Raw genomic sequence first — 12,123 nt, 5'->3', positions numbered from 1 at the left:
TTTTCACATGAGTCACCTGAGCACAAACGGCAGACCCGCCAATGCACTGCCGTTTTATACCTTGTGTACAGGATATGTGCATATCACTGTCCCATGACCTTTCTCACCTCAGTGTAAACTACGCATGCAAGGCATAATCTTATGTTGAAAGTATTACACAATAAGACAAGAAAAATAGTGCGAAGCTGTGCGTTTGTCTTCATCATGTTCGTATCCTTCCAGCGAACTGGGTACGTTGTTTACGAACAATTTCCATCATTTTGCCGTATGATGATAATACTACTTGTCTGGATATTGCGTCACAGTTTTCTCCTCTGGTCTTCGGATCTCCCTTAATCTGATCCGACCATCTTCTTCTGCGTCGTACAAATTTGTATTCAACTGTTGTTATGGCAGGCGATTATCCGTCATCCTCTTCACATGTCCAAACCACTTGGCCGTGGAGTATTCAGTCTCTCAGTCGTTGACAGATCCACCTCACCTCAGCAAAAGATCTTGCCCAGAACCTGACGATATTGTGGTCGTACAGAAAATCGCTAAGTGGGTCTAAGGCTTCTCTCCGTTCACTCGTTGACCAGTCTCGTGCGCCAGTCGAAAGTAATAAATATAAAGCCGAAGTTTCGAATTTCGCGTCAAAGAAATCGTATGAACTTGCCTTCATTTGACCATCGCACAGAGTCCCACATGGAGGGCATAGTAATACGCATTCCTGGCCTAGAGAAACGCCTCAAAGACTTGAAAAGAAATGTGTTTCTATGCCCTGATGGAACCCCAGTTCAGTTTTACGCAGAGTTACAACACTGGTCCCCTTACGTAGCTTGCATTTATCGTGCATCACTCGCCCAGCGCAATGTCCCAGGCGACTGGAAAAAGCGCAGCTGCTCCCGTATATACACTATGTGCTCAAAAGTATCCAGACACCCCAAAAGCATGCGTTTTTTATATTATGTGCATTATGCTGCCACCTACTACCAGGTACTCGACATCAGCGACCTCAATAGTCATTAGACGTCGTGAGAGAGCAGAATGGGGCGCTCCGCGGAACTCACGGATTTCGACTGTGGTCAGGTGATTGGGTGTTACTTCTGGCATACGTCCGTACACAAGATTTCCAAACTCCTAAACATCCATAGGTCCACTGGTTCCGATGTGACAGTGAAATGGAAACGTGAAGGGACACGTACAGCACAAAAGCGCACAGGCCGACCTCGTCTGTTGACTGACAGACACTGCCGACAGTTGAAGAGGATCGTAATGTGTAATAGGCATACATCTCTCCGAAAAACGTTGCGTGAAGTGACGAATCACGGTACACAGTGCGACGATTCGATGGCAGGGTGTACGTATGGCGAATGCCTGCTGAACGTCATGTGCCAGCGTGTGTAGTGGCAACAGTAAAATTCGGAGGCGGTGGTGTCATGGTGTGGTCGTGTTTTTCATGGAAAGGGCTTGCACCCCTTGTTGTTTTGCGTGGCACTATCACAGCACAGGCCTGCACTGATGTTTTAAGCACCTTCTTGCTTTGTTGAAGAACAATATGGGGATGGCGACTGCATCTTTCAAAACGATCGAGCACCTGTTCATAATGCACTGCCTGTGGCGGAGTGGCTGCAGGACAATAACATCCCTGTAATGGACTGGCCTGCACAGAGTCCTGACCTGAATCCTATAGAACACTGTTGGCATGTTTTGGAACGCCGACTTCGTGCCAGGTCTCACTGACCTACATCGATACCTCTCCTCAGTGCAGCACTCCGTGAAGAATGGGCTGCCATTCTCCAAGAAACCTTCCAGCACCTGACTGAACGTATGCCTGCGAGAGTGGAAGCCGTCACTGAGGCTTAGGGTGGGCCAACACGATATTGAATTTCAGTGTTACCAATGGAGGGCGCCACGAACTTTTAGGTCATTTTCAGCCAGGTGTCCGGATACTTTTGATGACATAATGTAATAAGGGTAAAAGAATGGACCCACATAACTACAGACCAGTATCGTTAACATTAGTTTCCTGCAGAATTCATTAACACATTCTGAGACCGGATATAACGAACTTTTTTGCACAGAAAGCTTCTGTCCACAAATCATCATGGATTTAGAAATCATCGTTAATGCGGAACTCAACTTGCCCTTTTCTCTTGCAGTGTCCTACAAATCATAGATGGAGGGAATGCAGGCAGAGTGCATGTTCCTAGATTTCCAGTTCAAATGGCTCTGAGCACTATGGGACTTAACATCTGAACTCATCAGTCCCTTAGACTTAGAACTACTTAAACCTAACTAACCTAAGGACATCACACACATCCATGGCCGAGGCAAGATTCGAACTTGCGACCGTAGCAGCAGTGCGGTTCCGGACTGAAGCGCCTAGAACCGCTCGGCTACAGAGTAAATTATTGGCAATGACAATTCAGTCGAGAGAGAGAGAGAGACAGACAGACAGACAGACAGAGAGAACTTTATATTTACCTCCCAAGATGTTACTCCAGGCGGGTGTAAAAATAAATGTGCGCAACGGAAAATAATAAACGCTAAAATGAAGATTTGGCACTGACGGACTACCCCCTGAAGCAGATCCTAGGATCTCTTAGTGGACTTTAACCTATAAATTACAACCTAAACATAAATGAATGATTAAGGCAACTAATAGTACTAAATGATAAACTTTTTTCCTGCTTATATGTTTATTGTAGATTTAAAAAAACACCTTTATATTACAAAGTTTACATTTCCTAAGTAAAATTATTATATGTTTATTGTAGATTTTAAAAAACACCTTTATATTACAAAGTTTACATTTCCTAAGTAAAATTATTAATCAGTTGCCCATCTCTGCACCCTTTTGTGGCCACGCGATTTTCGTACCAAATACTAGAAGACACTACTTCCAAATATGATCTACGTTGGTGGAAACCTCATTGGAAATAAACTAATGTGATCACAGCTGTTTAGCATTCATAGCCCTAATAAGCCGAAAGAAATTGCGATATCATCGTATGTACTGCGTCCGGTGCGTCGAAGTGATGGTTCTCGTACTCGTCTGCGACGATGTAAGAGCTCCAGTTACAAATAAACTCTTTGAAACACTAGGACGGCACAAGGCAGTCCTCTGACTAATATACTCTAATTCTGTCTTCTCCTCGCTGTCTTCTACAGACGAGAAAGGCGAACTCCTACCACAAGGACGGAGTTCAGATAACGTCTTAACGTAAGTATAGGCAGAGGAAGTGCTCTGAGTTACTGAACGCTGCGTAGTCAAGGACGACTTCCAAACCGGAGGTGAAGTCCAGAATCGTATAGGTTCGCAACAGTACAGTGCGTAACCGTTCTGTCCTGAGAGCAAAGACAGCAAGTCCGTCTGTTCCAACAAAGCTGACACGAGCGACCGTCACACACGGGCGCTCACAACAGAAGATCTCGTCTCTCCACTGCTGGCCCCCAGCAAGGCTCGGCTCCCCCCCCCCCCCCCCCCCCCAATCGTAATTCCGAAAACGAATCATATTCCCGAAACCACGGAATATTCTGCCTCTCTACAGATTCTTCCGAACGCCGACCAACCATATTTTAGTCTTTTGTCGTCCAGAGCGGAAAGTTTGCGAGGAAAAACCTATACTCGTACAATGGTACGCTTCTGAGTAAAAATCGTAGGAAATAACCCAGCCTGCGTGGTTTCCGAGGTGCCGCTTCTTCGTTCCTCTCACCTGCGTCCAAGATTTGCAGAGTTCCCGGTTATCCTTCCAGTCGTGCTACAATAGCGGCCGGCCGTCACCCTACTGTGCTCCATAGCTCAGGTGCCACGACGTCTGTCTAGTTACTTCCTGTGTTTAAGCAGGACCAACACCTGTACGGGTCTTCCGCCCAGCGCTTGAGTTCTGCCTGCCGTTTGATCTCCAATGGCGTTCCAACCTATACTAGTATAGGCAATCATTTATTACGCCATTTTTATAATAAATACACTCCGTCACCTTTCATGCAATAAGCGTGAACAATTATTTACAAGACGTACGTGACAATGCCAGTCTCCTTTAAATATTCATATATACGATGTACAGCCTATCAAATGATATCTAATTGTGGTTGTAGTTAACGGCAAAGTATGTGGATGAGTGCTTCTAGGGTGCGAAATTATAGCCATCTTACAACCTAACATCGAATGTTACAGAACATAGTTGTATTGACATAATAAGGTAGTCCCAGAACCTTTTAGAAACATGAAGGTTTAACAGGCTGAAACTCAACGCATATAACAACTGCACCACGATGAACTACCGAAAGCTTACCGTTTGTACTGTAATTTAGCTCTCATGAAGGCTTTAACCGGCAGTACGTCAATGTTGACGTTTCATTATAAAAAAGTCTTATCAATAGCGACGTGTTTTAGTCAAATCTTCAATGTGCTATTGCCTTGAAACGATAACACGATGATACGAAATTACGGAATCCAATACGGTGTTCCGAAACCATCCAATATGCAACGTTAACGAAAGTCGATAGCACTTCCTTTGGTCTTCGGTAAGTGCGTGCACAGAGTCTTGTGAACTGTAGGTGACATGACTGGCAAGCCGCGGGAATGAAGAACTGCTTCAATCATAGAGTAAATATCTCTGGAGTGAGCATTGCGTTCTGCGCATGTCAGCATTAAACACAGAGTGTCACGTGTTTTCGGGACTTCGCTGTGCGTGTGTGCTTTCCGCAGAGTTTGAAGTTTAGAATATCATATCGTTTGTTGATAGTGTAATAGCGACGGTGAATTACTGTTGTTATTACGGATGCAAAGAAAAATAAGTGAAAGGAGGGATAGTAACTTTTCATGGGTACTATGTTTAAAAATTTCAACAGATACTATCCTCGATGCATTTATCAGTGAGTTATCGATTATGTATATAGATTTGAAAGACGGGAGACAGATAAATGCAATAGAGTGGGAGTTTGTAATTGTCTTCGTATAACATGTGTATCCAAACCTTTTTGTTTACTATAAAGTTACAGAAGGAGACCGTGTTAAAGTGTGTCTAGGACATGGAGAATGATTATGTGTGATTTATATTTTAGTTTCCCGAAGGACAAACAGCGAGTAAAGATGTGGCTCCAGAAAATAAGGAGGAATAATTTTGTCCCCACAAAATATTCCAAAGTATGTTCAAAACACTTTGAAGAGGAATATTTAGACAGAGAAAAATTTGGACGTGTGTGGCTGAAGGTAGATGCTATACAAACTATTTTTAATTTTCCACAGCACCTACTACCAATTTCTGCATTCAGCTTAAATACATTTTCTGCACAAATCAAATAAAAAGCACAATAGTGTAGCTAATCAAAGTACACATTCATCTTCTTTGGTGTATTTTGCCTTCAATTTATTTTCTTCACCATTTGATTAAGAAGCGTAATATAGTAGTAAACATGTCCCCAAACTCTTTCATTTGTGTCACTTTCCACTTCACTTAATGGTGTTATATGGGTTGACTGTTACATGACCAACTGTATTACCTTTACAGTACATTTATTCTCCTCCAATCTCCCTTCCCCCCCCCCCCCTCTTCTTACTCAGTCTACTATTTATTTAATAAACTGATAAACTGGGAGCAAGTACGTAAAATGCGTTAAATAAACACTTCAAAGTGTCACCAGTAACAAAAATTGTGCTTTAGGTCGCAAAAACGAGGAAATAAATACGCAGAAATAGCAGAAAATAAAGACGAATCAGCAGGGATATAATCGCCAATGTGTGGCAAATTCGGTGTTTTTCGGACACTCGCAAAAGTACTAGCGTACTGTCAAGTCGTTTTCACTGCAAAAATGTACGCCAGGCTCTGTAATCCTATAAAGAGCCGTATCATACCGAAAAATACCAAAAATCGAGTGCATCTGAACTGAGACCTATCACAAAGAAGCAGAATGCAATATCACTTGCCCTTAAAAGTTACGTAGCTGGTTTATCCCCGGTATCAAATGGATACTGTTAAAATGAATGCCGGACATTTGCCACACTTGCCCCTTCGCCAGGTAGCTAGAGTAGCGATCCCTCAGGTAAGGGACGCCCTTCCTTGTACTTCTTCTGTCCGCTTTCAAACAGCCGTCTCCACATCTCACTCGATACAACCAGTACGTAAGGGACCTTCTTCTTCGACATCTTAGCCAGAGTTTCTTTCCGGAAATCGAAATATTTATAACTTTTGGGAAACGAAAGCAATACCTACGATTATGTCAGTATGTAATTAGTCCTGCCAGATATACACTCCTGGAAATTGAAATAAGAACACCGTGAATTCATTGTCCCAGCAAGGGGAAACTTTATTGACACATTCCTGGGGTCAGATACATCACATGATCACACTGACAGAACCACAGGCACATAGACACAGGCAACAGAGCATGCACAATGTCGGCACTAGTACAGTGTATATCCACCTTTCGCAGCAATGCAGGCTGCTATTCTCCCATGGAGACGATCATAGAGATGCTGGATGTAGTCCTGTGGAACGGCTTGCCATTTCCACCTGGCGCCTCAGTTGGACCAGCGTTCGTGCTGGACGTGCAGACCGCATGAGACGACGCTTCATCCAGTCCCAAACATGCTCAATGGGGGACAGATCCGGAGATCTTGCTGACCAGGGTAGTTGACTAACACCTTCTAGAGCACGTTGGGTGGCACGGGATACATGCGGACGTGCATTGTCCTGTTGGAACAGCAAGTTCCCTTGCCGGTCTAGGAATGGTAGAACGATGGGTTCGATGACGGTTTGGATGTACCGTGCACTATTCAGTGTCCCCTCGACGATCACCAGTGGTGTACGGCCAGTGTAGGAGATCGCTCCCCACACCATGATGCCGGGTGTTGGCCCTGTGTGCCTCGGTCGTATGCAGTCCTGATTGTGGCGCTCACCTGCACGGCGCCAAACACGCATACGACCATCATTGGCACCGAGGCAGAAGCGACTCTCATCGCTGAAGACGACACGTCTCCATTCGTCCCTCCATTCACGCCTGTCGCGACACCACTGGAGGCGGGCTGCACGATGTTGGGGCGTGAGCGGAAGACGGCCTAACGGTGTGCGGGACCGTAGCCCAGCTTCATGGAGACGGTTGCGAATGGTCCTCGCCGATACCCCAGGAGCAACAGTGTCCCTAATTTGCTGGGAAGTGGCGGTGCGGTCCCCTACGGCACTGCGTAGGATCCTACGGTCTTGGCGTGCATCCGTGCGTCGCTGCGGTCCGGTCCCAGGTCGACGGGCACGTGCACCTTCCGCCGACCACTGGCGACAACATCGATGTACTGTGGACACCTCACGCCCCACGTGTTGAGCAATTCGGCGGTACGTCCACCCGGCCTCCCGCATGCCCACTATACGCCCTCGCTCAAAGTCCGTCATCTGCACATACGGTTCACGTCCACGCTGTCGCGGCATGCTACCAGTGTTAAAGACTGCGATGGAGCTCCGTATGCCACGGCAAACTGGCTGACACTGACGGCGGCGGTGCACAAATGCTGCGCAGCTAGCGCCATTCGACGGCCAACACCGCGGTTCCTGGTGTGTCCGCTGTGCCGTGCGTGTGATCATTGCTTGTACAGCCCTCTCGCAGTGTCCGGAGCAAGTATGGTGGGTCTGACACACCGGTGTCAATGTGTTCTTTTTTCCATTTCCAGGAGTGTAAATATAGATCCCTCTGTCTGCACGGTAGCTTCCTTTCACGCTTACTGATTGCGACAGAAACAGTTCATCGCCATGGGAGCAACAAGAAAGGAACAATGTAAAGAGAATGCGAACGTACGCTAATCATTTCTTTTTGATCGCTGCGTTTGTGCGTACTTTAATTACTACAACTGCATGCCCAAAAGACAATAAGGAAAGAAGAAATGGGTATGTGAATGTTTGAAAAAAAGAACGACATACTCCATATTAATTTACTCTCTAAAATCCGATATCCCTTGCTGCGAAGCATTAGTTAATAAAGTGTAGCGGGACAATGTTCAAAACATGACTGAAAATACGTTCACTAAATATAAGAACATCTATGATACGTCATCTAAAGTCGACGTACAATTTTAAAATGTTAGAAATAAGGAAATAAAATAATACACAATCCTATGCTTGTAACGTACGTTGTTTTTTTTATATTGTTTAGCCCTGGTATTTACAGGGTCACAGAGAGAGCATCCTAGGTTTTGGAGGGAAAAGCCGTAATTGTAATGATCTGCACTACAACAGAAACATGAAGCACAACTTAATGAAAAATAATATAATGTGTGTTTCAGCTCGCAAGCGACATTCAAGCAGATAGTTCCTGTGACTTAGTATGGGCAGAGGTTATATTCGACAACTGGAATAAATTAATAACAATTGCTGAACACTTCAAAGAAAACTTGAGTCTCATCACAAATATGTAGGCTACTCATACAATTATAGTTGGCAGTGACTTCGATTTACGTTCTGCATGTTAACAAAAATACATCTTCTGACCCTACTGTAGATAGAAAACAATTTCTCTGATTGTTCTAAATGATTTTCTTAAAATTATTTTGAACAGTTAGTTCACGAGGCCATTCAAATTGTAAATGGTTACGAAAACACACTTGATCTAGGGATTAGTGAACATACAGTCGTAGCGAGTCTCAATTCCGAAACAAAGAAATTCATAAAACTAAACGCGAAATATATCTATTTATAAAAGCAACCAAAAATTCGGTTGACGTCTTTCTAAGATAGAGTCTCCAATCCTTCCAAACTATGTAAGTGAACACCATATGTGGCTTAAGTTCATAGAAATAGTATCAACAGCACTCGAGAGATTCATACCAAATAATAAGAGACTGACTTATTCCCCATGGTACACAAAACATGACAGAAAGCTGCTGCAGGAGCACCGAAAAAGGCAAGTATAATTTAGACGAACGCAAAATCAAGATTGGCGAAGTTTTACTGAGGCTCGAAATTTGGTGCGGATGTCAATGCGGGATGCATTTAATAGTTTCGACAACGAAACTCTCTCTAGAAATGTGGTGGAAAATCCAAAGAGACTCTGGTCCTATGTTAAGTAAACCAGACTCAGTAAGCGATGCGGAGGAGGGGGACACAAGGGACCCAACCCTTCGGAGCAGGTAAAATCGTGGCAAATGTCCGCACACCGTTAAAATGTCTGATATTTACTCCATGGCTTCAGCCGACGTTTAAAGGGCTGACGCCCTGAACAAGAATATAGTGAGTTGGCGGTAGCGGCAGTTAGCTGCGCAGTGGGCGGGAGGTTTCTTTTTAAACTGAGCTGCGCTCCAGAAGACTAACTCTCCTCCTCCCCCCCCCCTCCCCCCCCGCTAAGTAGCAAAAAGCGGTTTCCGCCAGCTGGGCGTTGTAAAGCGGCGGCGGCGGCAAACTGCTCGTGAAGCGGCGTGCGGTATCCCTGTGGCACCGCTACGCGGCCCTCTGCTGGTGCCGTTGTGTCTTCGAGATAAAATATAATAATAATTGCTGAGCGCGGGAGTACCGTAGGGCAATAAACACTCATTACCCGCGCTGCCGGCTCCCACCTGGTAGTTCCGCTTTGCGGTACCAGACCTATTTTGTCATCTACCGCGTGTAACGTTATTTATCGCTACCGGAATATACAGGGTGTTTCACAATTACTGTTCCGCATTTCTATGCTCCGTTCAACATAAGGATAAACCTGATGTAAACATTACGCCACGTATTCTTCTGCGTTTGCTTGAATCTCATTGGGGTTCGTTTCACGTGGATCTGAAGCCGAGTTGTGACAACTACAGCCAAGTACGATCATAAGGATGCGTTTTACGCTGTGTTACACGCACAATAATGTGGGACAACAGCTGTTGTTGTTGTTGTTGTTGTTGTTGTGGTGTTCAGTCCTGAGACTGGTTTGATGCAGCTCTCCATGCTACTCTATCCTGTGCAAGCTTCTTCATCTCCCAGTACCTACTGCAGCCTACATCCTTGAGAATCTGCTTAGTGTATTCATCTCTTGGTCTCCCTCTACGATTTTTACCCTCCACGCTGCCCTCTAGTACTAAATTGGTGATCCCTTGATGCCTCAGAATATGCCCTACCAAACCGATCCCTTCTTCTAGTCAAGTTGTGCCACAAATTTCTCTCCAATTCTATTCAGTACCTCCTCATTAGTTATGTGATCTACACATCTAATCTTCACCATTCTTCTGCAGCACCACATTTCGTAAGCCTCTATTCTCTTCTCGTCTAAACTATTTATAGTCCACGTTTCACTTCCATACATGGCTACACTCCATACAAATACTTTCAGAAACGACTTCTTGACACTTAAATCTATACTCGATGTTTTTCTCTTCTTCAGAAACGCTTTCCTTGCCATTGTCAGTCTACATTTTATATCCTCTCTATTTCGACCATCATCAGTTATTTTTCTCCCCAAATAGCAAAACTCTTGTCTCATTTCCTAATCTAATTCCCTGAGCATCATCTGATTTAATTCGACTGCTAGGTGAGCGTTGTTGGGTGGATGTTCGCTCCAACGTTGTCGCCATTTGCATATATTTTTGTAAATCAGGAGTTCCCAAGCTTTCTTAAATTACTACCCCTGCGTGAGACATTAACTAGTACCCTCTCTCCCCCGCGCCCCCTGGAATCTGTTGTCCCCCCCCCCCTCTCCGCCACATTATCACCAACGTTAGCACCTAACTAAACTATAGAATGGAAGACTTTTCTTGTAACATTTTATTTTTTAAAATGATGAAATATGAATGATATTAAGTTTGTGTGTCTGTTAGAATGAATGACGAGGGAATTCGTGCCGCATTGCAAGTGCCCCCCCCCCCCGCCCCCCCCCCCTCCCGAGGAAAGCTATCTACTACATACTTCGCTTACATTACTCCTCTTTATATTGCAACTCCATTTAAAATCAAAGAATTTCAAATGTGTGCACTATAGTTACTGTTCTAAATTGACTTCATTGCTGCACTCCTTACTTCGGAACTGACAGAAATTGGAAGACTTCAGGCTGTTAATGTTTTGTGTCCAAGCACTCTAATAATAATAATAATTACGTTATGTTCAGAACTTTATGCTGTCTCGCGCTATCAATTGGTTCAGTTTCCTGTGTCGAAGCGATTGATGAAGCAATATGCGGATTGTACTGCAGGTACTGCAGTTACTATCTACAAGTTCGAGAAGACTTTTTTGAGATATTTAGCATTTGTTACGTGTGTGTCTCACTTTTATCATCACCGATGCACAGAACAAGCCAACGGCCTTGCCACAGTGGTAACACCGGTTCCCGTCAGAATACCGAAGTTAAGCGCTGTCGGGCTGGGCTAGCACTCGGATGGGTGACCACTCGGTCTGCCGAGCGCTGTTGGCAAGCGGGGTGCACTCAGCCCTTGTGAGGCAAACTGAGGAGCTGCTTGATCGATAAGTAGCGGCTCCGGTCTCGTAAACTGACGTACGGCTGCGAGAGCGGTGTGCTGACCACGTGCCCCTCCATATCCGCATCCAGTGACGCCTATAGGCTGAGGATGACACGGCGGCCGGTCGGTACCGTTGGGCCTTCATAGCCTGTTCGGGAGGAGATGTACAGAACAAAGCACACCAAGTGTGTGAAGTGGGTGGACTATACGGGGAACATGTAACCTCCGTAGCATTAATGCTACTAATTGAGAAAAAGTAATTATTGGTAACTTACATAATCAGTATTAGAGTCTTACTACATTGTAAAAATAGCAATGATCTTTTGAAAACAATTTAGTTTCGTGACTGAAAGAGAACCGAATCATTTTGTTTTTACCCCTCAGAAAATTTCATTTTACCCATCAGGGGCTAATTAACCCCATGTCGGAAACCACTATTCTAAATTAACTCAGGGTGGTAGCGTGATTTCACACAAGTTGTTGGTGGATCTTTTAGGGCAGCGTACAAAGGAAAGCTCTTATGAAAGTAATCTTTTTGAGCAAGTTTAGCGTAATCGCTTTTCCTACTCAGATCTAGCGGAGCAATATTAGCTAAGACTGGCGGCCACTGACTGGGAGTAGATCTGAATGTACCAGTGATAGCTCGCGTGGCTTCATTAAGCTGTACACCAGTGTTCGTTGTGTGCGCACTATTTTCCCACACAGATGCAGAATACACAAGAGACAGTGTAGCAGAT

The 12,123-nt window shown here is 44.7% G+C and overlaps 1 protein-coding gene and 1 pseudogene across 1 annotated transcript in view; both read left to right on the top strand.

The window, feature by feature from the left end:
• LOC126108948 (procollagen-lysine,2-oxoglutarate 5-dioxygenase) overlaps positions 1-12,123 on the top strand; it is a 466,456-nt gene that overhangs the window by 73,455 nt on the left and 380,878 nt on the right. The window lies entirely within an intron of this gene.
• On the top strand, positions 11,223-11,340 carry LOC126109106 (5S ribosomal RNA; annotated as a pseudogene).

Source organism: Schistocerca cancellata, chromosome 11, assembly GCF_023864275.1.
Source record: "Schistocerca cancellata isolate TAMUIC-IGC-003103 chromosome 11, iqSchCanc2.1, whole genome shotgun sequence".
In the NCBI taxonomy this organism is placed as follows: domain Eukaryota; kingdom Metazoa; phylum Arthropoda; class Insecta; order Orthoptera; family Acrididae; genus Schistocerca; species Schistocerca cancellata.
The sequence above is the reverse complement of the archived record's forward strand: the minus strand, read 5'-3'. Positions and strand labels throughout refer to the sequence as shown.